General features: G+C 42.3%; 1 protein-coding gene across 17 annotated transcripts in view; it reads left to right on the plus strand.

Annotated features, from left to right (window-relative positions):
- Positions 1-4,163: 4,163 nt before the first annotated feature.
- Positions 4,164-27,728, plus strand: part of CMKLR1 (chemerin chemokine-like receptor 1) — a 669,482-nt gene continuing 645,917 nt past the window's right edge. For 9 of the 17 annotated variants that reach the window (XM_069619471.1, XM_069619467.1, XM_069619468.1 and 6 more), the window contains exon 1: positions 4,165-4,298. The gene's annotated coding sequence lies outside the window, so the exon portion shown is untranslated. Of the gene's footprint in view, positions 4,299-27,728 lie in introns of all 17 variants that reach the window. The other 8 variants (XM_069619479.1, XM_069619480.1, XM_069619483.1 and 5 more) reach the window with 4 other exon arrangements.

The following is a 27,728-nucleotide window of genomic DNA, read 5'->3' on the forward strand; positions in this document are numbered from 1 at the left end:
TATATACCTCTATAAGAACATATGGACAAATAGAAGATGGATGTTTCCACTATGTATATAAGTAGTACTAAACAAAGCAAGAAGGCCTCATTTCAGTGTCGCAGTTAAGGAAAGGAAGTGAACTAAACAGAATAAAAGCTCAGCTAAGGAGTTGACTGAGCCAAGAAAGCCAAGGTTTTATCAGGCTGGAATTAGCTGATATTTGATACAATTAACGTGAAAGAACAGAAGCTCCTGATCAGAGAGGTCAAGTAAAAACAAAGACGTCAGAGTACTATTGAAGAATAAAATCAAATACACAAAAAGTTTGATTTCATAGTGTTCAATCCCGTGATGGAAGGAAGTTGGATGAACGAGATCATCACACCTACACACGGAGCCCGGCAAGTACCCATACTCATTTAAAATTCTCAGAGAACAGTACAAACTCAAGGCCAGTTTCAAAGCACTAATTGACACTGGACCATTGAGGTGATGATGGATGATATTTTAATTCGTGAGAAGCTGGTGTTGGAATGAGCTCCCCCGCACCTGGTTGTTCAGTCTGTGTGCTGCTAACATAGGTTGAAAAGTACTGACAGGGGTTAGAAGAGAACCAATTGTAGGGGACCACGTAGTTGGGTGTCCTATAGCTTGTGTGTCCAATGGGACATCGTACATTTAGTGACATTCGTAGTGGCCAATTTAGGGGAGGGCTTAGCTGCCCCACCTGATGTTAGTTATCCTACCACCTTTTATCGTTACTCACATGGATATATAGCTTATACATAGTTATTCACTTAGAACCAATCACTTCTACCATTAGGTTTATGTAGTTTGCCACGTAGGATGACGTTGGTAATAATGCATGTCAAACGTCAATGATGACCAGTTATGGGTATAAGAGCCCAGGGTTTTTATGAAATAGGTAGAGTCAGAGTATCGAGCGATTGCTGATGTTTGTTGTACTCCCTGTATTAGATACTTGATATTAAAACAGATGAACTTTGCCAAACTATTTGTGTCGTCTTGATTAGTGACGTGTGAATCTGCATCCCCATCCATCTCCAGGGTCTTGCTACTCATCTTAAAGGAATTTTTGGGAACACCCAGCTCACAGGCCTTCTCTGTCTACACTCCAAGACTCTGGAACCTCCTCCCCATCAACATTAGAATTGCCCCATCACTTCTACAGTTCAGAAAAGAGCTCAAGACCTTCCTGTTCAAGGACTCGCCCCTCCTTAACATCTAGGTCCATTCACCCTGCTCTCCCCACCCTACCTGAGTCTCAGTGATCTGCTCCCCACTGTCTTCCCCATGCTGACAATTACCAACCCTCTCCTGGTAGCTCCCCTCACCTTTTTTCTCTGCTTGTCTCACGATATTCTTCCCTCTATGATTGTAAAGTGCTCCATAGCTTCGCGAAGCTGGATCTGTGCTCAATAAATACCATAATAATAATAAAAATATTAATAATAAAATAAGATAAACTGCAGCGTGAATTCAGTTAATGGATTTTTTATGTGCCTATGCTTTGACAAATGATGATAGGCCTCTATGAAGCCAAGAGCCCAAGCCCATTAGCCAGCATCTGGCAGCGGGTGTGTGCAGCTGTCTACTTAGAAACTGCTTTCAGCATACTAGATCAATGATTTTGTGTAGGCTTATGTCCTGTAATATTGCATTCCGGAACTGGAGTTCTAGTGAGAGGTGATTTCTCAGACTTTTTTTTTCCTTCCCAACCTCCAACAGAAATATATCTGAACGAGTATTTTCTGAGTTTTAAATACACAATGTGATGCAAAATGAAATACGTGTAAGGCACAACAAAATGAGATGTGGGTAATACTTTTTCAGTGGAACCTTTTAGATTCCATCCATATTCATAATGCAATCACTATGCTGCATAAATGCAATTAATATTCTCTGTGCTTGGTACTTGGAACTCAGGATATCTCATATGGCTGCACTCCAAGGTTCTCGGCCTTGTCATTCCCATATGTGGAATAATTCTTGTTTGGTTATCAGTCTTGCCCTTTGAACTATCAAGCAGTAGCCACAAGAACATATACAATTCACATGTGTGTCTTTCAAGGTAAGATCAGGAATCTGTGTTTTAGATACACAAGTTCCTGTTTAAATAAACACAGCAAAATAACCACAGTTTCCAGATTTTCTTTAACATTTTCAATAAACTGTATTGAAAAGGACCTTAGAAATGTTTGCAGTCTGTGAGAATCTCTGTTACTTAGTTCAAAAACCTTTTAAGGATGCATATTTATTTACACTTCACATGTTTCCATGGCATCTTTTTTTCCTGACAGCGAGCAAGAGGCAGAGATTTGCAACAAATCACCTCATTCGTGACTGGTGCCTCCCACGCTTTAAGGCCAGTCTCAATTCAATGTATTTATTACCATCACCCTTTGCTGCATTTTCCCTTACACTTCATCTCATCTTCTCTCTCTCATATCTTCATTTCCCATGACAACCATCTTGGCTTACATGCAGCAATTTCAGTGCCACCGACTAGCCAAAACTAATTACATTTAGGGCCATTTATGACCAAAAACGTACAATAATAACTGATAATGAATAATCAAAAAATTACAATCAAGACTTGGAGCAAACAACATATTTCAATCAAGGCAGGCAACTGCCAGAAAGTTATAATCAATGCCACTAACAAGGAAAACATTCCATCCAGGCTTGCCACATCTATGGCGATAATAAAATAGCGAATTACAAACAAGGAAGGTAGTGACCATAAAGTGTCAGGGAAGAAAGTAAGTGCAGAAATGGCCTGTGTACCCCAAAGGCGACAATAGCAGACATTTTTCCACAATAGTAACAAATGTGAGCCAGGTCAACAAGGCTTGTCCTGGCCATGTGACAGACCTTCAACCTACTGGAAGAGCTTACTGGGAGAACCCTGTGCAACCCGATGAGTTCAGCACTAAATATTTGACCTATAGCTTTTCCCCCTTTGGCTTTTTGGGAACACTTCTGCTGTTGTCAAGTTATTATGCAGACTGCATACTGAATTTTAAAGTCAGCGCTTTACTTTCTCAACTATCCTACCAGCTACATAAGGGATATGTTGGTATTCATTACGAGTTAAGCGGTTTAATCTCTGTTAAAATCATCACATGAAGTTAGTGCTACTGCATGCGGTAAGTATGTAGTAACACGAAGGGGTTGCATGATTCAGAGTCATGTGAGGCCCTTCTGCTATTCACCATTTCAGAAATCTCATGTTACCACGTTGCCTTATTTCACGTGGTGACACTTGTGTGGAAGACATTTGCACTACACAAAACAAGGTATACTTGAGAACTTGGCAGAGCTGTAAAATAGGCATTATTTCCAAATACCACATGTTTTACGTTTACTACCACACTCTTAATGAGGCCCATGCTTGTGCTCTATGGATCTTGCTTTACCAGATTACAGTAAAGGTGGTAAATGGTCCTGTGCATTGGGAGGATTTATCAGCCCATGCATAGCTGCCAAGTTTCTCAGTTCCTTGTATAACACCTCAAGCCCATCTTGATTGTTTTTTCCTTCAAATTGCATGCTGGAGTAGTTGTGTTTTTCTCATTATAAGGATGGGCCTTCAAATCCCAGCATGCAGTCAGAAAAAAACATGTCTGGCTTGAGTGTCACACATGGAAGTGGGCACCTTGGCATGTATGCCCATGCCTTGTCTTGGTCAGAGGGACTGGTCCTTCTATTATTACTTGATTATTGTCTAGCAATTGTAGACTTTTTATATTGAGGCTTTTTTCAAGCTCTGCTACAGGATTAACCACTCTCGACCTTTGGAAAATGCCAAGAGTTTATTTTATAGATGATTTTCGGGCCGAATCGTGAATAGGTACATCGAATGAAATCTATGGTTCAGCTTAACTTTATGAGTGCAAAGTAACACCATTCTCTTTCTACTTGTCAAACCACAGGTTCAATATTCGAGTGAAAACCCGAGACACTGCCCGGAAGATAAATGTCACCAACGGAGTGACTACATTTGGTTTACATCATTGCTTCTGAAATAAGAGTTGTTGTCGGCAAATGTTCAAATGCGGACGTCATCCATGCAGAAGAGGTGCTGATGTCGTGGAAAAGCAGAAGGGCACGTGCATGGTGTCTTGCTTAATTTCTAGCAAATCTCTCCTGTCAATTTCGTTTCCTCTCCCACAATAGCTTTTACTTCCGTGTACATGATATCTTAGAAGGCGGCTCATTATCACCAGCTGAGACAAACTCGGAAACATCTCGATTTTGAAGCAGCGCAGCCCGGAGCCCAGGCACCCATCAAGGTAAACGGGGCCCTTTTTACGTTAATCTCGTCAGGTGACGCATTCTCCATTTGCATATCAGGTGGTATATAATACGCATACAATGGAGAAAAAAAAAACAATAATACTTAATGAAACAGCATGGCATGCTGATTTAACATTTTCTTTTTAAACATGTTGACTGATGCACGTGGATTTACACATATTAAGGACTCCCTAGTGTTCTTGTACATGAATAGTATGTGTTACACAGTGTGCATTTTATCTCAACTTTTTATCAGTATAAAATATGCAACTTGATGACAGTGAGCAAAAATAATAAAAAGTTAAAGAAAAGTCTTCAATAATGACAGTTAATCAACAATTGCATGCTTAGTGTTGGGAATGTGGCTTGATTTTTTACTTTTTTCTGCTAGATGTTTTTTTTGTAATTGTAGTGTAGTTTTTTTTTAAAGCAGTAACTATCTAAAATACAGTAAACAATTCAAATTGTGTAGACACCGACCCCGGACCTCAACAGTCACCACCACCAATGCGGATTCTAAGATCTCCTTCGTTTGATGAGCTCCGGTTGGGATTAGCAATTGGTTAATGCATACCTCTTTAAACAGCCTCTTTGGGAAATACCAATGAAAACATTTGTTGTGAGGCTCACAGGGTATCGGTGACACTGAAATAACATGTATTTCCTTAATACATGTCAATTTCGGGATTTTGCCTGCAGATGTCTATGAACAACCTGTTTATCACAGGTTTGTATGCTGGCAGGGCTAACTCATCCTTTCATCCTGCCATGACCAAAATGTTTCCTAATATTGATTTGGGACATTATTATTTACTTGACTAGCTAATGAGTAAAATGCAGGTGCCATATACCAAGCAAGCTATATTGTGAAAGCAGTTGGTATTCTACTTAGAGCTATGCAAAGTTTTATATGTGCTTTGGAGTGTAACACAGTTTCTCTGCTCTCAGTTTTATTATGATGGGCAGGCATGCCAGTGTGATAGTTCAGTGGGTAACTGCTCACTTCATAGATCTCTGTAATCCACAGTAGTGCACGACAAACTAAGACAGACCAGTTCACTGCTTATTGCTTAATACATTAAACATCCTACTATACAACACTTATGGGTATGAACCATATGACACCCAGCCCTATATTAAAAGTGATATTCGCACTAGATTTATTTTACTTCATTTACTGTTTCCATTACAACAATATTATTGTAAATATTGAATGATTTTAGATGCGCTATTTAAAAAGTTTGCTTAGCATTGTCTCACCTGCAGCAGAAGGCGTTTCAAAGTTAGCAACCATGTAGCGTTGCTCTGCGCACCAGGAAGTTAAGCCATTTCCAAGAACAGCAACTTGGTGTGAAATGTAGCATTCTTGTGCAATACCACAAAATATACCGCGGCAACGTAGGTGTGAAACCAGTGGTTCTTATGCATAGTCGTTATAACAGTTTTTTATTTAAATGGAATCATGACATTGTATAAAAGTATTCATGGAAGGAGGGCAGAATAATTGGTCATAAATTAGTCAGCCATAATTTCCCTCGCATTTCAATCGCTTTGATGTTATACTGCGCCATATAGTCAACCAAAATGGAATTTGTTCTCTTGGGTCAGTCATTCAAACAGGAAATCTCCAAAGGATGGCTAAATGACGTGCACTTGGATGTGTTCACTCCTCACCTTGTCCCCTCCACCAACTCCCACAGGTTCCTCAAAGGCAGTAACATCTCTTTTGAGAAGCATATTAACAAAAGGTTTTGTACTATTGGTACCAGTGCACACTTCACTGCAAGGGTAAGCCCGTCCTCCCACCAAGGACGTCTGGACCACATTAAATTACCTTGTGATTACACACATTGATGGGGGCCCTCTTCACTGTCTTGTCTACAACTGGCCTCTGTCAAGTAAGTCCATCATAATGGGTTCCAAGAAGTTCAACCACGTCATCCTCCTTTTTTGCTTAACATACACTGGCTACTTATCCCAACTAGGATTCTCTTCAAAATTGCCCCAAACACATACAAGAAAACCACCCCTGAACTCCTACCTATCTTGATGTCACACTTGCTACCGCTGGTGGCACACACTCTATTCCAGAGCCAGACCATTGCAAGGCTTGACATAAACCTGGCACATTGGGATGATGCCAGAAAACAGTCATTTCCCTGCTGTGCCCCAGGACAGTGAAACACCGTCCTGGTTGTGTTCAGGACTGCTACAATGCCACTGAAGTTCAGAAAATAACTTACAACCCAGCAAATTGTTCGATGTGACTTATGATCCAATGCCCTTGGATTACCACTGCTCTGGGATTGTCTTGTAAATGCATCCACCTTGTTGATGATGTCTGTCACTACAATAGTTGCTAGCTCTGCCTCATGAACCTTTAATGCTGGTTGTCCCCATGCAAGCTCATGGGGACTTGTCGTACCATATATGCCAGCCTTGCCCCCCTGCCCCCCTGTAAGGCTGTTAGTGCCTGAAAAGCATTTTGAGGCTTTTCACCACAATATGTGTCAGTTCTGTCCACAGTCATATTATTAGTACTGTAATAACATCAAGAGGCCTGCCCTAGAAAAATATGTCAGCTCTGGCGCTCAAGTCATACACCTAGTACCTGAAGAATATGATATGGTCTGTCAAAGGATTGCATGCCAGCTCTGCCTACTTTCCCCATTGTTGTGCATGCACAAATAATATCATGAAGCCTTTCAACACAAGATACGCCTCCAACTGTTTCCACCAGCGGTGGGCTGTTAATGCCCAAAATAATTTCGCAAGGTCTGGCACAAACATATATGCCCAGCACCATTTTAACAGTTTCTGGGGCCAAGGGCACAGACAGCCTTGGGGCACTCCTGAGAGCCAGGCCCTTCTCGCACCCCCCTGAAACCCATGTCACACCCTCCCAATCCGCAAAATTAAGGGATTACATACCTCGAGTGAATTTCAACGGAAACCTGTCTAGGCTTTAAATTGATTATTTAGTTGTCAACAAAATATAAACATGGCACATCTCTGTGAACTGTTTCACTAAGAGGATGCTATATTGAAGACATGTTCACTTTGCTTTATGAATATTATATTCATTTTGAAAGAAAATAAAGGAAAATGTAATTATTTTTAAGCAAGTACACATTTAATAAAATGATAACCTAACAGTACAACCTGATACATTTTTTTGTGCAGTATAATTTTTTTTATTTTTTTTCTGTATGCCCAAAGTATGTACTTTGTGTACATTCATACAGAAAAAAAATGGAAAAATAGTACATGACTGGGCAGCAGAGAAAACAAAAAGGCATGTATTAAACATCAAGATTCACTTAGCATTTCAGTTCATGCTCATGCAGCAGGCACTCAGGTTGAAGCAATCATAGAAAGAATGAGATGAGAAGCACCCAGTAAATATATACTTTCTACTGCCCGAGGCTGATGTGCCTGCAACACGGCCAAGATTAAACTATATATATCCTTCTAGAGTTCCATATTGCAAAGTCATTAATTATGGAAGAACTTTCGGAGCACGGTTCCAGGGAAAGTAGGTGAATTGCTAGCCGCTAAAAGGATAAGTCGATGTTGAAAACAGGTGAGATCATGACTTAACCCATCTCTAGGGCCCAAGTGGACTGAGGGGCAGTTCAGAGTCAAAAGAACCTGGATTCAGTTATCGGTGGGTACCGAGTAGGGGTAAATGCAGATGCTCTGTGCGTCAGAAGGGGGTCTCTCAATAATACAGGTGAGGGGGTCCCAGGAGTGCTTCCCAGATGAAGCAGGCGGAGTCAGGCTTTAACCGCTGGGAGGGGTTGATGAGTAATGCTCCAGCAGTTCGATTTGGCCATCAACTGTCGTCGAAGTGGTGAATTTGTGGCCTCGATGTGCAGGTCAATAAAGCAGCTTTTCAAGGGCTAATTGGGCTGAGCCATGGTTGTAATCCCTGGTAAGAGTCTGTGTGTGACTCACCAGTGATTTGGAATTGGGTTGTAGTGCTGAGCAGACAATGCTGAACTAGCCGGTGACGGGATTAGCTAGGGCAGAAGACAGCATCAATCTGGTTTAAAGTGCAATCAATAGTTTGACTTAGTAGAGGAGCAAAATGCCAGCACCAGCGCCTTCCTTTTCTTTCATGGTTTGATGAACACGGAGTGACTGGTTTGGTCAAACAGAGAGCTTCAGCTGGTGTTGCCTTCCGGCTGCTATGAAGCCCACTCAGGTGGACTTGAGGGCAGGATGGTTCTGTTCAGGGTCTGCTCTGCCTGCATCAGAAGATTCTGGCAAGGAGGGGTAGGGCCTGGTCTACAGAAACGGTCACTCCTGATGTGCCCTGGTAGTGGGTAGAGGGCAGATCTTTATTCTGCCTTGGATGGCTCCTTCTTCAATTTAGGCATTGGAAAGTACAACTTTCCCAAAGGAAATCCAGTCAATTCTTCTCAGGTGAATCTTCTTGTCTTGAGAGAATCCAAGAGGATCTGAGAGAATCTAAAGAAGGGGTGGGAGACCCCTTCTTTTAAACATAGAAGTCCCCATGTGATTGGACTAACGCCAGCCTGACTTAGATGTCCAATCCTGTTGCAGAACAGAGTGAACTTTGACCTTCTGATGTCACACACAAAGTACTTTGCTCCAGAGGAAGTGGAGGGGACAGGGAAGAGAAAAGTGACAGAGCGAAACAAGATGGTGGAAGTCTCCATCCATTGACCAGGGCCTCCAGCCTACTACAATCCCGCCCCTGTCCCTTCCGACTAAGAACAAAGGTCCTTTTGAATGGGTGTGCTCCTTTGATGCCTAGCCCAGGTCAACTGCCTCTGGCGGAGAGTGTTACCGGCCCTCAAGTAGATCAAAGAAGAGACACAGTCCTCCAGGTTCCTGTCCTGCCATTTAATAGTCTCCACTGGCTGGCCAGAATACACATCACCTTCCACAGCAGAACTGACTCACAAGAGTGGACACATGTATGATATTAATTGTGATATTGCGACCCTGTTCAAAAGTAGCATACGAAACATGCCAAAACTCAGGCATAGCTTTATTTAGAGTTTACACTGCCGCCAGCATTGGTGATCATTGTAGTTTTGCAAACGCGTGCATATTTTAAATGCTGCCCCTGCGCTACAGAAACTTGTCTGTCACTGCAGCTATCGAGTGGGCATCTTGTGACCTTTGAATCTACTCTACACCATGAGCAATACAGTCACTACGGATCAGGCTACTGATGCAGCAGGGCACAAGTACACTATGCTTTTGGCATGGATTTTATGGAAAGGGGAATCTGATTGGTAGATTACCCTTTTGGAGATGGAATTATGTGCATAATTGTAATGTGTCAATAAAAATCCAATAAGCCAGGGCTTTGCAACCTTGCCAAATAGCAATCTCTCACGCTGCGTATATTCTAAAATGTGACCAACATCATGCTCATGAATTGATTAAAAAAACAGGACATTGATCAAAGGTGACCCATAACATGAAGAATATGTCTCAAAGAAAGCACACATTAAAGTAAAGTAAAGAATAGATGAAGGATGCAGTTATGAGTGGGCTTTGAGAAACACTAAGATCACTTCCCATTGTGCATTTTACATAAACCAGTAGATGGTTGACAATGAGAAATGTAGGAGCTATCTTGCAATGTTGTTCTTGCTATAAAAGATATTGGTGTGAGGAAAGCCACATACCACCACTAACTAGGCCTCCACCATAATGACACTATTTTAGTTTACATAACAATTTATTTTAATTCCAGTCATGTGCTTTAATAGCACAGTTAGTGCTCCCATCAATAGCATGTATTGTCACAAATATTAACCCAGTACACAAACACAGATCTCTGCAACAAATGCTTAACTCACTGAGGTATTTTCTTCACCATGGTGGAACTCAAAGTTATCAATATTTATTTCAACTTTGATTACTGAATTGTATTAATATATTCACCAAAGAAAGATGGAATTGAAACAAAGGTTGTGCTGTAGTGAATGCACAAACGGGGCATTTAGGGGTTCAGTTGATCTCATCTGACCTTAGTTGCAACACCTCATCAGCACACTGTGCATTACCATGATGTTTTTAAGTCTTTAAAAAATTGTAACAACTTCTTTGCCTGGTAGCCAGCTGGATGCCCCTCCCACAGTGCAACATCTCAGTTTATGCAAACAAATAGATCACGCTTGTTCTGCCTGTTATCACGCTCATTTTGTTGTCAGCCATTTCCTTAGCAAGGCACTGATTGAGATTTACGAGGTGATAATGGCTCTAGGGCGTGGAAACCATCCCTGCACCAAAGATAAACTGTAGCAGGTGTGCTGCAAAGCGCATACGTGCAGAGAAATAAGCATGTCAGTGCTTTGGGTTTGTTGTAAATGCTTACCGGCATTGAGCGGCAGGGACTAAGGCGAGATTGCCACTTATGTCTGCTTATTCTAATTTGTACAGCTCCTCCTACAAAAGTTTGACACATACATACTTGCCAGAGAAAACATTCTCAATGAAATCCTTAACACACCAAAATATACTTATTGTGCATTGGGTCAACATCATTACCATTACTATTACTTTCCTGTTTCATCTGGGGACGGGGCCTATCAGTCACCAGCATTTGTTTTCTATTGGAGACACAGGCTCCAGAGAGTTTACGCCGGCCAATACTGACTGCAAATCAAATGTGGCATATCTTAGAAGTGGCCCAGTATCTAACTGAGATAGCATTTTCCTGGCCTATGTCCGGTAAAGGTGCTATACAAACAAAAGACAAATACATGATTCAGCTCTCACAGCATGCTGTGCAAACCCTATACTCAGTTGCTTTCAGAATTGTTGCCCTCTCAAGCTTTATATCTCTGCTTTCCGAAACCATGCACTTATTTACAGAACCTGTGGATGAAGCAGCCTCCTCACTGTGTTCCTTGCAGAATCAACAGCTCAGGGACTGGGGGACTGCCACATCAGAAATCCTTTCCACTAAAATGAGTACCTGCTATTGCCCTCCACGGGCTCCCTCCCCCATGTGATGACCACATTTCTTCATCCGAAAAGTATTTTTTTAAATCTAAGAGCCTTTTTATTTTCGGAACTTTAAACAAACCTGACATCAGTATTCATTGTCTCGTTCTCTGAAAGGGTGAAAGGCGGAGTCGGCCCTGCTGAGGTTCAAGAATAGTGTCCAGCAGGTTGCAGAGCTCAGAGCTCAGCACCACATTTAACTTTGTCTATGTTTTTTGTACTTTGTACAGGTTGTTACGAATCCAGCATAATGTAAAAGGTGAACTGTTACTGGCCGTCTCCCGTATTCTGCTGTATAAAAGCTGACGGGTGATAGATGGCATCAGGGCCACCTCAACGTTGCACTACCGCACGCATAACAATCTGACCTTTAGGGTGTGGAGGCAAATGAGTCTGTAATTGAAGTGATGAGGCAATATTAGCACACAGCATCACAGCAGCTGGCGGCTACAGTTCCACATCACATTCCACATAATTGCACTTTAAAAAAACATGTTTTTGCTAGTGTGTTATGGTTTACAATACAACCTTTGCAGACACTTGCACACAACATTAATAAAAATCTATCAAAATACAGAGTACACATCATCTTAAAACTGAAAAAAGACCTATAACATTTAATTTGTTTGTTTATTAATGACTTTACCAAATCCATTACGTAATTATTATTTAAGCAATAATCCCTGAGTCGCATGGGCATTACTGAGTCAGGTATTGACTGATCAATCCAGATAAAGTCAAGAAACTTCTCCATGCTCTTGACTGGATCAACACGACTGAAAGACCTCATAGTTATTCTTCCCTCAGTAATATTAAAAATAAACATAGGAAAAGAGGAACACTTTCATTGATTATGACTCAATTTCAAAATCAACACTATCATTCCACCTTCTTGAAACTTAGGTGGAATATTCTACCAACTAAAGAGGTTCTGAAGAGAAGGAATTTTATTGGAGAAGTTAATACTCAATGCAGATTCTGTAAGCACCAATTTCCTATTTTTTGCAATAATTTGCCTCTATTTGCCATATTGAAGGCTAATGACATATCAATATCATAATGAAACCCTTCAATGAGGTACTAAGCCCCTTTATAAATCCTGTCAGATTTCCAGCCAGTCACCCTGTCTCATTTGCCCACCCTTCTAATTCTCTTACTACCAGGCCTGCGAAAATGTACTATCGGCATCAAGTAACGCAATCAGCCTCTAGTTAGCGGGGCTTTCCTTACTATCCTTCTTGTATATTGCAACGATGGTTGAAACTTTTCAAGTTTCAGGAACTTTGGTTTTACAGCACACCGTTAGACAATACAAATATGATTACAGCCCACATATCTGGTGCGTTGTTGAATACAATGTTGCTGAGTCTATTTATTTCTATATCATAATTAAGTTTCCATTCTCCACAGATTATAATTTGAGGCCTTGAACTGGGAAAGTAACTATTCAGGTCAGCATAATGCTTCTCCCAAGTGACTGCAGCTATTTGGTTGTCCTGAACAAGGGACGGGAGATTATTTAATTAGTGACCAAACATTGCTATTGCATTATTGCACAGATTGGAAGAAATGGAATTTGAGGAGGGACACATTTCGTGTTTTTTGGTTATTTGTTAACCCATTGACTGCCCATGACAATGCTAATCCCTATGGCCATTCCCAACCAGTTCCTACCCCTCCCTGCCCAAAACACCTCCTCATGGGAACTCTTTTAGCGCTCTTTACTCAAACCTTACCATCAAACTTTGTACTAGAAGCACCTGCCAGTGTCTTCTCAAAGCAGTCTTCTTAGATTTAATGTCGTAATTGGAGTAATACATGCATTACTGGTGTAGTAAAAATGTCTTGACCAGGTCTGTCTTCAGCCACTCGATTTATAAGCACAGCACATGTCCTTCACTGAAGTCCTGTTAAAAAAAAACATTGGCAAAGGCAACAGTTTTGTCTTGTGAATAAGTATTAGGTATTAGCAGACACTGTCATTAGAGTCCCAGGTTCATGCACCATTTTGCACCTGCTACCATCATTAGCCAGTTAAGGCCACTGCAGCAGTGCCTGGAAAGTGCCTATCCTATGCCTAAACAAAAGCCCAAACTGTTAGCATTTTCAATGCTTTTTTGTTATCTTCCTAGTTCCTGGCTGTCATCCCTGCTCTGGCTCCAGCAGTGAGCAGTATGTTTCCAATCAGCAATCTGATTGGTTTCCATGTGGTGGGGGCTGCTTTGCCCAGGGGGAGGGGGAGGCAATGAGTCATTTCATTAGTTTTTAGCCATTTAGGTGGCAGAGTCACCTATAAGCCGACAATATTGCATTAGAGTACGAATAGGGATACATGGCATATGAGGAGGGTCACAAAGCTTGAAGGTGTTGTTTGGTTATTTCCCCACCAATTGCCTCCCCATGGCCATGACCAAATTATTATTATAATCCCTATGGCCATTCTCATCCAGTTCCTGCCCCTCTCCACCTAAAACACCTCCTCATGGGTACACATTCAGCTTACTTTATTCAATCCTCTTCTTCAGACTTTGCTCTCAAAGTGCCTGCCAGTGATTTTTTTAAAGCGGTCCTCTGAAAATGAATTACTTGATTGGAGCTGTAAACCCTCCACTGCTCTAATAAAAATGTCAATCATGTCTGCCTTCAGCCACTTGATTTATAAGCACTATGTGTGTCCTTCACTTAGTCCTGTTCAAAACAACCATTGGCAAAGCCATCAGCTTTGGCTTGCGTATAAGTATTACACATTTACCAGGCACTGCTATTAGATGCCCAGGTACTGGCACCATTTTGCACCTCCTACCATCAATGGCCAGCTAATACCACTATGCAAGAGCCTTTCCCATTCGTTGACAAAAGCCCAAACTGTTGTCATTGTTAATGCTTGTTTTGTTTGTGTGTCAAATATGCCTGCAGGCCTGCACACACACAGCGTTTATCCTTTTCTGTGTCTTAAGTGGTGATGTAAATAAGAGAAAGAACAAAAGAATGCAAAATATGTTTTGGCCTCGTGATTTGGCCACAAACCATGAAGTGCCACACCCCTCTTCCCGCCAAGCAGTGCAACCCCCCACCCCCCACGCTCACAAGACAGACAGACACATGGAAAGATACAAGCGTGTTGAAGGGCAAGTGCATGTTTGTGTTAGTAGGAGTGCTTGTTTGATCATTGGCAGTGGATAAAACATATGTTTATGAACTAGAAAGAGGATTAATTCCACCTATGATTGTTGGTAATTGTAGTGAAAGAAAGTGATGAGACTTGTCATGGAAGCACAGATAACTTTATTAGGAACCCAGCGCCCCACCTGCATCTGCATTCAGCCAACCACTCTCTCTGCTTCCCAACGCTCCTCCGGCTCCACGAGCACTCTCCCTTCAAACCCAAACATTCCACAACATCCACGCATGCGGATGCTAGGCATTACATCCCGAAGTCATGACAACACATAGAACAGAACGCAGCAGTAATCTTCTCTGAGGGCAGGTTCTTGTACAGGGAATTTATGGTAATAGAATTACTCAGTGCATGCTTGAGTGGCAGACTTGAGTTGGTCTCCAGCGTACCTTTGAAGTAAGGGGTGTTGTTTACAAGAATGTTTTTTTAACTTACCTCCACTAGACTAGTAGCATAAACTAAGGGTGCAAGAGTCAAGGGTTGACCTTGTAAGGATGAATGTGGGATACACAAAGAGAAGATGGGGGAGAAGAAAGGACCCATTGAACTTCCAAGAACCATACCTGCTTTGCATCTTCATGAGGGATTAGATTTACTGATCATTGTTAGGTGATGCGAGAAAGTGTGGAGCCTTACCTGGTAGTTTTCTATTCAGGTGTAGACCAACATGCACATCTATAATGAGAAAATAAATGCCACAAGCCAACCTTTGCTCAGTAGTGTGTGTTAAAGGTGAATGTGTGGCAAAAGAGGTTAAGCAGGTAAAGTAGTGCCATAAATCTGTCCTTCTGGTACCCATTTGTGTGGATGCCCTAATGAGGCATATATTTTTATGGCTCAGAGATGGTCAAGACTTTAAGCCATTAACACAGCCAGGGTTACATTGAAAGCCGGTGTGTGGGAAATTATGCACAGGGGAACAGGAGGGAAAATTCACGCCTACTCACGTCAGGCATGAATGCCAACAGACAGCCAGGGTCTTTAGACAGAAAACATGGAAGGAACTTGGGGCACTTTTAAATGAGGGTGAGTTTTTACTGTGGCTTCTCTGGGAGCAAAGCCCAAAGACAGGGTGTCCTGGACATATTTGAGGCCTGCTAGAAGTATTGTGGAGATGGCTATAGTGGCGTAGGAGGCAGGATTTCTCCTGTGGTGAGGTCTCGCTCTTCTGTGATCCAACCTTGTCAAACCCTTTTCAAACAGGGCTGCTGTTAACGGTTTCCTTTTAAAAGAGGGCAGCATGGATATGTTGGGTCCAGCAGTGCTGACGTGTTTTCTTATCAGTTTATATTTGCTGGTCTACTTGGGTGTTTTGGCACTTTTCATGAACTGAATGCCACTCACTTGTTTTACTGGTTTATTTGGTGTCTTTTGGATTGCTAGCTATCATCTTCTGTCTGCTCCAAAGACCTTGTCAGCCTTGTAAGTGGCAAAATTACACTAAAGTGAAGCAACATAAGACAACTGGAGCAAATGCAACATAACCTGACAGCACAACACAATCCGCTAAAATAAAAAAAAAACACCATACCAAGAAACAAACTTAAGAGGGACAAAATAAATGAGCAGATATAGACAAAAAATGAGCAATACTCCCATACAACCACACATTGCAACGTAGTTATGAGACTGCAATTGGAAAGAGAAATGTAAAGCAAAAAAATAAATAAAAAGGTGGAGCATTGTTAGGTTTCAGATGGAATTGGAAACTCTCACAAATTGGAAATGCGTGACCAAGCACTACACCAAGACCAAGTGCTTAAAGATTAAGATTGTTTATTAGGGTCTGTGTACAGGGGTGAGACAACTCAAATATAAACAGAATCTTCCCCAAAGAAATAACTCAATATGGGATAGGCTTCTTGCATAGATGTCACTTAATGGCATCTTTCCCAAACTCTTGGTGAATGATCAGGCTTTGGTGTCTCACCTGTCACTGTTCCAAAGTCCCAAAGTAGAGACCTCATTCCTCCTTCCAGTATTTGGGAAACCCCTCTTTTGCTTCTCTGACCACAGGTTCAGGAGTCCTTTACCCTATGACTAAATCAGTCTTTCATGTTCTGCAGGACAGTGGGTTGCATGTAGATGACATTGGGTAAGTCAAAATAGAGGCACACATCCATATTAACCTTCTTTCCTGACTCTGTTCTCCCTACTTCCTCTCCAAACTCTCACGCTTCCGGATCCCAACCTGACTCCCACTTGTTAGACCTGCGATGGCCTGTCCAGGCCCTCCCAAACCACTAACCTATAGATGACTTGCCTGCTTCTGGCTCCTTGCCTCTCTTTTCAATATCTTAATCAAATCCAGATCTCCTCTCTCTATTTTATCTCTTTTAACTTCCAATACTCGTCAACCAATGGTTAATCTTCCTTACTCTCCTCATCTAAAGACGTGTCATCCACAGTCAACAACAACACATTTTATTCAGCTTCTGCATTAAAATACAGTACAAAATATGCAAATACAAACAGGTAAAAATACAATGTATTGAACCCTATACCTACATGTTTGCTACCTGAATTTATCCTCACCCTTGCATACCCTCTTCTCCTGCTGATCCATCACTGTCTCCAGGCAAGAACACGCTCATGGAGGAGAACATCACTGGACTGTGAGCTGTTTGTAGCTGGGACCCAGAGCTTTGCCCATTAGTGATGTCATCAGTGATGCAATCTGGGCTGTCATCATTGTAGTCATAGGCTGCGCAACAGGGGCTGAGAGCTTAAGGTGGCTTTAGCTGAATTTCAGGGGTTTTGCTGCTTTAAGTCCTGATCCTAACATCCCTGCAACTAAGGTTTTTTCCTTGAATTTCAAGGTTTTTGTTATTCCATAGATTTTGAGAATGCTTCCAGACCACTAGCATGGTCTTTGGCATGGTCAGTGGGGACTGCCTTTGGCTGTGCCCACTGTCCATTTTAAAATGGGGCACAGCCATTCCATATTTTAAAACACTTGTATTCCATCGCTCAAAGTTGTTCATCAATCACAAACTGATTTAATGCTGTTTTGACAGTGGTATTTTTAAGTATAAAAGATTGCAGGCTTTGAGAACTCACAATGTTTTTAGGCAATGTGCAGTGAGATAAAATGATTTGCAATGGACCACACACTTTGTTTAAGCATTGTGCCCTTGTTTTAAGGCTGGTCCCTTGGTGATCGTTGTCATACATCACACAACCCTAACTAACAGCATTTATGCAGCACGTAAATGAGACCAAAATGACCAGCTGCAAAAATAACATATGCCCAGGTGCTTTTGCCCCCATAGCAAAATCAAAAGCTGGCACCCATGGATAAATGCACAGTAAGTGAACATACATCTTAAAGTAAAATATACAAATGCAGTTCAATAGATCTAGTCCTTAGATGAAAGTGCGGACAACAAAATAGCATTGGACTTTTAAAAAAATTGATGAACACCAGAAAAATAACCCAAGAGAGGAAAGGTTCCAATAAACATGCTGGCAAAGTATAAAAGGTGCTCACCTTTTAAACCCAGAAATATGTAATGAAATGTTCCCTGGAAAATGAAATCCCAATACGAAACAAGTGCTTGTGGTCTTGTGAGTAAGCATCTGCACTGGGAACATGACCACCTGAGTAAAATCATATTAGTCAAATACATGCTCAAGCTTGCCAACCTCAGAAAAACCCAAGGGGTTGCATCTGCCCACTGAAGGAAAGTTATGCTGTCCACCCACATGTGTCCTTTACTGGTGCCCTGAAAAACAACCACAATAAGGGGAAAACAACTGCACCAGTTTCCAGGATTGCAAACTCTTTTGCCAAGTCATGGTCAAATACTCATGACTTACTTGCCCTCTCATCATTTCTCCTCCTCGGCCTTATGCCTGGCTTTCAACACTACTATGCTGTATAAAGCTAACTTGGAAAGTACACATACCATAGTGTCACTTAAATATATAAATCCTTATAGAATTATGTTAGGCAAAAAGTGTACACTTGTGGCATTATTCCCCCCATCTTGACTGTGAGACTACAACCATCAGAATGCAATTCAGCAAAAGACAAATAAATGGTCTCTGAGTGCAACATTTTCAAGGTATGACAGTATCACAATTTTAAAAATAATAATGCAGATTCCCTGTGGTAGAAAACACATGGCATTCGGGACTGTGGCCTGTCTCCCATCCATGCAGTAACCGGGATCGACTCTGCTTAGTTTCAAAGGAAAGAAGGATCCAGCCCCCTTAGGCCATGTTTCTCTATGTGGTCTTGTAATGTGGGCTAGTTTATTAGGCAACATGGTCTTAGGGCGCTGACCTCTTCCTCGCTTTGAAGCTAAGGAGGGTTTTTCTCAGTTACTGCTGACATGGGAAATCCTGTTGTTGCTGTAAAAATATCTATTTTTTGTATAGTATTGACTGGGAGACTACAAATACCAGGATGCAATTAAGCAAAAGGCAAAAATGGTCTCTGAGTGCAAAACCTTCAAGGCCTGACAGAAGTACGGTTTAAAAAAAAAATAATGTGGATGCCCATCCAGTCGCCCAACCATGCAGTAACCGGGACTGATCCTGCTTGGCTTCAAATCAAAGAAAGAGCCGTCCTGTTTCTCGAAATGGTCTTGTAAGTTAGGGTCATTTATCGGGCAACATGGCCTGAGGAGTCTGGCCTCTTCCTCACTTTGAAGCTAAGCAGGCTATGTCTTGGCTACTGCATTGATGGGAGACCTGGATGGCAATTGTGGCACTGGCCATGGCCAGTGATTTGTTACTCCCGACATCACTACAGTTGTAAAAATATCTATTAAAAAAATGTAACTGCGGGTACTGAACTAAACATACACTCAGCTCTCTGTAGTCCTTTTTAGACTCAGCAAAACAGCTGACAATAAAAATGCTTTCCCTCACCAGGTGCCCACTCATCTGTACCAGCTCTACCCACTCCCCAGATGGCCTCCTAACCTCCCCTGCTCTTTCCCTGCCCCTGCACAACACACGCTGTTTTTGTAATGCATCTTGCTTTGAGATGCCTGCATTCGAGGCTATATCCGAGGCTATGGAAAGCTTTGTTATGCAAATGCAAACTCAGTCCCTAGACTCCCTCCAACTCCCAAATTTCACTTGGTGCCCTTTGGCCACCACCCCCTACCTCTAGCTTGATGGCATTTGCATGTTTTTGACCTGAAAATAGCTTTTCTCCTGTGTTTCATTTTCCCATATCTTCAGCTATAACCTTGAATATCTCTTGCATCGAAAGGAAAACAAGATGGTGATTGTTTCATTTGTCAAAATCCCTGTTTTTTGTAAATCCCTGAGATGCAGCTATCTATTTTGGAGAAAGAGGCACCCCCTGCTCCGTCAAATATTTAAATAACTACTTGCCGGAATAACCACAAACCATGTATGGAGCGGGAGTCAATGCAAGTTGTTTCAGACCTGGTCCAAATCCGTCCAGCAATTTGGGCTGTGTGCTTTGGCAAAAATGTACCCTATTTGTCTATTGGAAAATGAATGGGAAGTAGGCCACACATTTGGAACAAAAATCTTTTTTTGACACATAATAACTTTTTAACAGAGCTTTATGATACTTAGCAATCTGGGGGGCACGTGAGTCCTTAATCAGTTTCAAAATATCGGTCAAACCCATTACTGAAATCAAAAGTTATTAATGATAACATTTTGAGAGGTTCCTATGGGAGTCTGACTCAGCTTAACTACAGGGCATCTATTGCCACCCTACTATATATATATGTATATGTATTACAGGGCCCCAGTGGTAGCAGCCCTGTAGTTATGGTTAAATTGCTCACCTTCTAGAAAGAGCACTTTCTGTGTGGCTTATAACTGTGCCCCCCTGGACAAATCTGCCCCAAACTTTGCAAATACTCTTTATGGCACCCTCTGGATGATTTTGTGAAGTTTGGTGAGGCTCCATGAGCGAGGGGCAAAGTTATCGGGGACCCCCCAAAGGTTTTGAATTCCTCATAGACACAATGAAAAAAAATATGCTCGCCCCCACAGCTCAAACCGTTGGACGGATGTTCACGAAAGTTGTGCCAGGAGTGGCGGCTTGGTCATGAAAGCATGCCTTTGCAAATGTGGTGCAAATCCGTCTAGTAGTTTTTAAAATGGGTGAAAAGTAGGACAAAATGAATTAGTGATACCTCAGTCCGGTCCTTGGACTCATTTTCTGATTCAGAATCTGCAGACACCCCTACACCAATCAGGGAGCAGCGTGATCGTTCACACCCGCTGATTGGTCAATTGAAAATGTAAGCTTTGTCTTATTTTTTTAAATGGTTGCCATGTTGGATCTACGGACAGCCACCATTGTCTGCAGACAGTGCGGTCGGGAAAAAGTCTGGACAACACATTTGGGGATATTTGGTGGCCGAAAGAGAACCTGGAAAGGGTGGGGGAGTGTAATAAAGTTCATATGGAGATGTCCTTTTTGGTGAAAAAAAGGTGCGCATTTGCTGCCAAGTATGCGGTTAATTTTAGTGTCCATGGACATCATTTGGATTGCGTGGGGTTCTGGGTGAGTTATTAGAAGGTGTACTGTACGTACATGTTATATGGTTTAATTCAATTGTGGTGGTTTTGGCCAGTGGCCAGCTTTTTGAGGGCATGGCCACACGCCATGCCCTCAAGTATCTGGCCAGTGGCAACATACACTATAGTAAGGTGTGTATAGTAATTGTAGGTACTATAGGGGGTATACATTGTAGGTGCCTTTCCCTGGCTTACTACGTGTGAGAGAAAATAAAATAACCAACCCCTTTCGGGGAAGAAGCCACGAGACCCGGCTGCAAGAGTTCAAAGGATGGTTTATTTCTCCAGCTAGGAAATAACCCAAAAACCCTCTCCAAACATTTATATCAAACTTGTATATATATCAATTAAAGTAACTCTAACAAAAAGTGCTAAATGGACCCGATTGGCCAGGCGGTGTGGTGCTGTAGGTGTGGGTGGCATCTCCTCCTTCTGGTTGGCTGAGTGGCTGACGAGATGACGGACGTCAAATATCTTGTGTTCCACGCAGGTCAGGGTCCGGTCACTGTGGTCACTACCTAAGCTAATATGTTGCAATCGAAAAACACTAAATAACAAATTATCTAAAACATTTTATGCTACTTTTCATATTTCTACACAAGTTACACATTATAATTATTGTCAGTACAATTGGGTCATTCGTGGCTTTAATTAGAGGCCTTGACCTTTATTGTGCATGTAAAAAGAATCAAGCTGTGTTTCACATATCTCCTAAACATCAAATCGATTAGTGTGAGAAAAAACATATATTGTAGGTTAGTAGTGGGTGTGTTGGGTGGGTTTCGCAGCACAGGCGAGGGACTGGCACTTGAAAGAAATACCTTACAGGGAGCGCAGGGTCAAGATGGCAATAAATTGTTCTTAAATGGGGTGGGTGGCTTGCACGTTTATGGGGACGAACGAGCAGAAAGTGCTTAGCTCATCTAGGTTACATCCTGGTTCTCATGCTAACAATGATCTCAGAGGAAGAAAACTGTATCATATTGGTTGTTGCAACTTTCTCCGGCTTCAGCGTGAGAATGGGAGTGCAGAGCTTTCCTTCGCAGGGGGAGTACAAGGGTGGGGGTCAGCCAGCTGCCTGCGCGCCTTGTGTGTGTGTCTCTGTCCTTGGCTGTTGCGGTGGAAGGGGAACTGAGCATTGCTGTACTATCGCAGTGAGGCCTGTTTACCCAAGATGGAGTCGAAAGGGGGCACAAAAGATGGATGCCCCGTGTCCTGCTCAGTAGTCCCATCTATGTAGCAGTCAACCGTGGTTAACTTTACATAAGGGCAAGGGGCAATCCCACTACCGGAGGCACGTGGTCCAAGCCAAGCCAAAAGCTTGTACTACTGCTGCAGGATTTCAGCAAGGAGTTCTGATGATTTGAACGAAATATAATTGGATCTTTTGCTGCGTGACAACTTGGTTCTTAATGTTTCTTCTGACAATAGTTTGTATGCTGGGGGCTCCGTGATTGTCTCATCGGGCGCTGTCGATGGTTCAGCTTATTGCCCTGCTGCCGATATGTCAGCCGATTGGCCTGCTGTCGAACTGTCAGCTGAAGGCCTTGCTGTAAACTGAACGTGGCTCTATGGTATCACCATTAGTGCTGAGTGAAGTGTGGCTAGGGCACAAGTGCTCCTACAGGATGCTGGGAGATGCAGGTAAGCTCGCTTGCCACAGATCCAGTATATGTCCATTAATGCAGCAGTGCCTTTTTTCATATCTGGTATTATTAAAGTCTTATTGCACTGCTGTGCGGTTCCCATATTCACCTTCCCTTCTCCATGGAAGCAAAGTTTGTGCAGTATTTCCCTTTGAATCTTTATGGGTCTATCCAGGGGTGTGACCCATATCAGTTTGGTGATATGCTGTGACCAGATGGGGATGCACGTTTCTTTTGCCCACTCGTATGTTTCGTCTGGCAGCCCTCGAAGCCCCTCAGCTTTGCATTTAATCGTTTCATCATGCCACTTCGTCTGCATACCTTGTCCCTTTTATGATGAAAAATGACTTTTGGAGGCAGATTACTCCTTGTCGTCTGCTGGTGCATGTTTGTTCGTTTTCCAATTTTTCCATGGCGACTGTGTGTGCCTGAAATGTCTTTTTTATTCTACACAGCATCAGATGAATCAAACATTGGGCCTCAGACAAGGGTACTCTTTGTGGAACTAACATTTTTGGGGTTCCAGTTGCATGAGGAATAAGTGAGCACACGTAGCAACTTTCATTACTTGCTTGCTTTGCTGTGGTGCTAATGTCTGAATACCATTTATTTGATTGGTCAGGGTGTCGGGGGTCCTATATTTCATCTAACCCCAGATTGTGATAAATATCAAATCTGTTTTTTCCCGCCCCCCTTTTCCTCCTCCTTCTTTTGTTTTTTAATTGAGTACCAACTTGTTGATATTGCAGCGGGAATATTCTGGACCATGCATCATCAATGTTGTTCATGGTGACATGTGTGTATTCAGTAGTGGTTTCTGTTGCCGTGTGTGTGTGCATGCTTGTATTTCTGGAGTTAGTCAACCAATAGTAATCGTCATTTACATTCCATCCAAGCCCTATTTCCTTGGTCATAGTATAACTCAACAATGAAATAGCAGTTTTGTTTACATGCAATTGTGTATAGGGTGACGTTGTATTTATACTATTCGATTCAACGTTATAAGTGTCCTTCAAAATGGTCGTTACTCCAGTTCATATTAGTTTACACCCTGGTTTTGTCATATTAGCCCCGCTCGCCCCTTTGTTCATTTCATTTGCCACAAATAAAACAACATTATACCAAATAAAATAAAACATCATTATTGCAAATAGTATGGCAGCATATTTTATAACGCATTCCACATTACTTAATCTACTGGTCCTAGTGGCATCCCTATTTTTAGCTATCATTTCAGCCTGCTCAGCCGTTTCATCGCATTGGCTCATGTTGAACCTAAGTGGGCGAGACAAATTTGTTAAGTCATCATGAAGAGAAACATATTTGCAACTGTTCATTCTTTTTAATCTTTTTTGCTCAATTAGGCATTTAACAATTTCTTTCCATTTATCATGAAAACAATGAAGAAAAATAGAAAAAATAACACGATTCATATGAGATTTAAAAAGAAAAAAGAAAAAAGAGAGAGAGAAAAAGACAGACTATATATATAAAAAAAAACATTTTGCTTTTTCACTATTCTTTCCCTGTCTTAGTTGCAGTTTTTATCATTTCAGACCGTGTTAGTGATGCCATCCACACAGTCTGTTTCATTTTGGGGGAGTGCGATACCGCACGCCCTTCTCACATCTGAGAGGTGCCCCCAGTATTTCAGTCCCTTAACTTTAACTGCAGTTGGGGTGCTGTACACCACTGTGTATGGACCATGAAATTTTGGTGAATTCCACCTTCTTACAAAACGTCTAACATAGATGTGTTCCCCTGGCATTAAAGGCCCCTCCGGGCTATCTGCTGCCGGCCTGGAGGTGCCTGTTGCTACATCTTCAGTTAATGGCGGAGCAATTTGTTTTGCTATGCTGCGTACTGCGCGCGCTAGCTGTGCTAGGTATTCCTTAAACTATTCTCCCAGCACTGTGGCAGCCCTGTGTGCATCAGACGCCCTCCTAACAGGAGAGAGCGGCGTGTGCATTCTTCTCCCCATCACGATTTCGTGCGGGCTTAAATGGTAATCTTTGCATGGTTGATTTCTGAGTTTGAACAGTGCTAGGGGCAGACAATATACCCAATTTTTTTTCCAACATGCTGCATAATTTCGATAATTTGCTTTTGAGCAGCCCGTTGATCCTCTCCACAAATCCATTGGCCATTGGATGATAAATCGAACATAGTTTATGTTTTACCCCAGAAGGGAGGTTACTTCTTTGAAGAGATCATTCACAAAGTGCGTGCCGTTGTCTGAACGGATCACGTCACATATTCCCCACCGCGAGAATACCTCTCACACAAGGAACTTGGCAGCACATTTTGCATCAGGATGGGGACAGGGGCCCGCTTCCACCCACCGTGAAAAAGGGCATACCACCACAATCAAGTATCTCGTTCCATTACATCTTTCTCCCATATCAGCATAGTCGATATGTAGTTCTCTGAATGGACATGTAGGGCGTGGCAAAGTGCCACGCAGAGTTCGTAATGTCATTCCTGAATTGTAAGTTTGGCATGTAGTACATTCAATCACAAATTTAGACAAGTATTTGTGCAGATTGGGAACAAACCAATCCTCCTGAATGTCTGAGGCGATGTGTTGTTTTGCAACGTGAGCTGGGAAGTGCAGTTGTTGGAACGCTACTTCTAATAATTCTACAGGCATCACTATCTTGTCTGTCGTTTCCTGTCTCCAAATGAGATCTGTGGCTGATGGTTTGCATCCTCGTTTGCCCCACAACTCCTGCTCTTCCGGTGGGGCCCTTCTTTGGAGTTCTATCAATTGTGCTATGGGCGTGTTACTTTATGCTTCTGCTTTTTGTTCTGCTGTGGCTGTTTTACAACGTACTCTGATGTTGGTGTCTTATTGAATTACGAGGCCTCCTTTGCTACTGTGTCGGCTGCCGCGTTCCCCAATGAGACAGTGTCTGTGTCATTGGTATGGGCTTGGCATTTAACCACTGCCACTACTGTTGGTTCTGCTAAGGTTTCTATTAGTTCATTTAGCAACGTGGCATGTTGTACGGGGGACACGTCTGCTCTTCTGAACCCTCTCCTTCGCCAGCGTGATAGCCCTGAGTGAACTGTGGTGGTGACGTAAGCTGAGTCTGAATATATTGTTATGGCACAATCTTTGGCTGTGTGTAACGCACTGATTAGTGCAGTCAGTTCGGCTGCTTGTGCAGAGTAATATGAGGGGAGGCGCTTTTGAACAATCACTTCGTATGTGTCTTCTTCCACGCGCACTACTGCCATCCCCACATGTTTCTCTCCTGTTTCTGAGTTTATGGATTCTGACCCGTCTATGAAATAGATTTCTCCTTCTGTAAGGGCATTTTCTCTTGCTTTGGGAATGTCATCGCCCTCTCCCTCATACGTGCTACAATCGTGTTCCTGTAAATCCTCAGTTGTGCATGGCTCTGTAATGAATGTGGCTGGGTTCACTGTCTTGCATCTGACCACATGTACATTTGGACTGGATATTATTATTTCATAAGCAGATGCTCTCTATGTGGTGAGAGTAGATTTTGATCTTTCCAAGATAGCAAATAATGAGTGTTCCGCATATAGCATCACTGAACATCCCATTACGATCGTGGCACTTTTCTCAATGGCGAAGGCCGCTGTAGCGAGGGCCTGTTCGCAAGCGAAATGTCCCTGCATTACTGGGTCTAATATTCCACTGTAGTACGCTAATGGTTTGTGGCCTAGCAATGTCTTTTGTGTCAATACTGCTGTCATCAATGTTCCATTGCTGTGTGAAAACAGGAAAAATTCCCTTTCATAATCTGGATTTGCAAGGACTGGGGCATCTGCAATAAGGTATTTTAATCGGGAGAATTGGGCAATTGTCTCTTGTGTCCTTTTTATTGGGGCCCTGTTCTTCTGTGCTTCCTTCAGTGCTTGTAGCATTGGCCGTGTGTATGCCGCATAATCGAGGATCCATGCTCGCCAATAGTTACATATGCCAAGAGATTTCTGCATGTCCTTCACTGTTTTTGGTATGATAATGTGTCGAATGGCAGCAGCTCTCTCTGGTAGTATTCGTTTTCCATCTTTAGATATTTGCTGACCGATATATACAACATCTGCAAGGCAGTATTGTAACTTTCCTTTCTCCACCTTGTATCCCTTGGCAGCCAATACGTTAAGCAGTGTTATCGAGTCTTCTCTACACTCGTCTTCTGTTTTGCTGCAGACGAGTAAATCGTCTACGTACTGTATAATGGTGCTCCCTACATCTATGTTGCCGATGTCTTCTCGTAGTACTCTGTTAAAAATGCTTGGACTCCCGCAATACCCCTGTGGGAGTCTGCAGTGTTCATATCTGCTGTTTCCTAATGTAAAGGTTGTAAGGTACTGTGACTCTCGTGCCAGTGGCACAGAGAAAAAGGCATTTTTCAGATCAATAACAGTGAAGCAAGTTGCCTCTTTTGGTATACTGCACAATATTGATGCCGGGTTAGGCACTAATGGGAACTCTTTTTGGATGACGTCATTGAGTGGGCGGAGGTCCTGGACCATTCTCAACGCCCCTCCTTTCGCTTTTTTAATCGAAAAAATCGCTGTGTTGCATGGGGAAGTTGCTTCTTTGGATATTGGGTATTGTTTCACTCTGGGTGGGAGGGCACCTGGTTTCAGTTTTATCTTTATGGGGGTCACCTTATGCAACAACCCCACATCGTGTGGCCCTGTAGTCCAAATTTCAGGTGCTACCCTGGCCATGTCTTCCTCAAATATTGTCAGTGGGGCCTTTATGTTAGCCATGAGTGGGTTGTGTATTTCTCTGTATTGGATCATAATGTCACATGGTATGCATATTTCCATTTTTATTTCTCCATCCCCCTCGTAATTGGTAAACAATTCTTCATCAGTTATATCTTTTAGCATTATGTGTGGCTCTATACACAGCACACTTCTCCATTCGCGTCCCGGCCTATGACACGTACAGGCCTATGACCACAATGCGTTTGTTGGAAACTTGAACTGCCTCAATGTCTATAGATATAATTGTGCCTGGCACTACATCTGTTGGTGTGATTGGGCTGAATATGAAGTCTGATGGTATTCTCCACTCTTTTTGTGTTATTTCAGGCACTACT

Source organism: Ambystoma mexicanum, chromosome 10 (genome assembly GCF_040938575.1).
Source record: "Ambystoma mexicanum isolate Mex_15411 chromosome 10, UKY_AmexF1_1, whole genome shotgun sequence".
Classification (NCBI taxonomy): Eukaryota; Metazoa; Chordata; class Amphibia; order Caudata; family Ambystomatidae; genus Ambystoma; species Ambystoma mexicanum.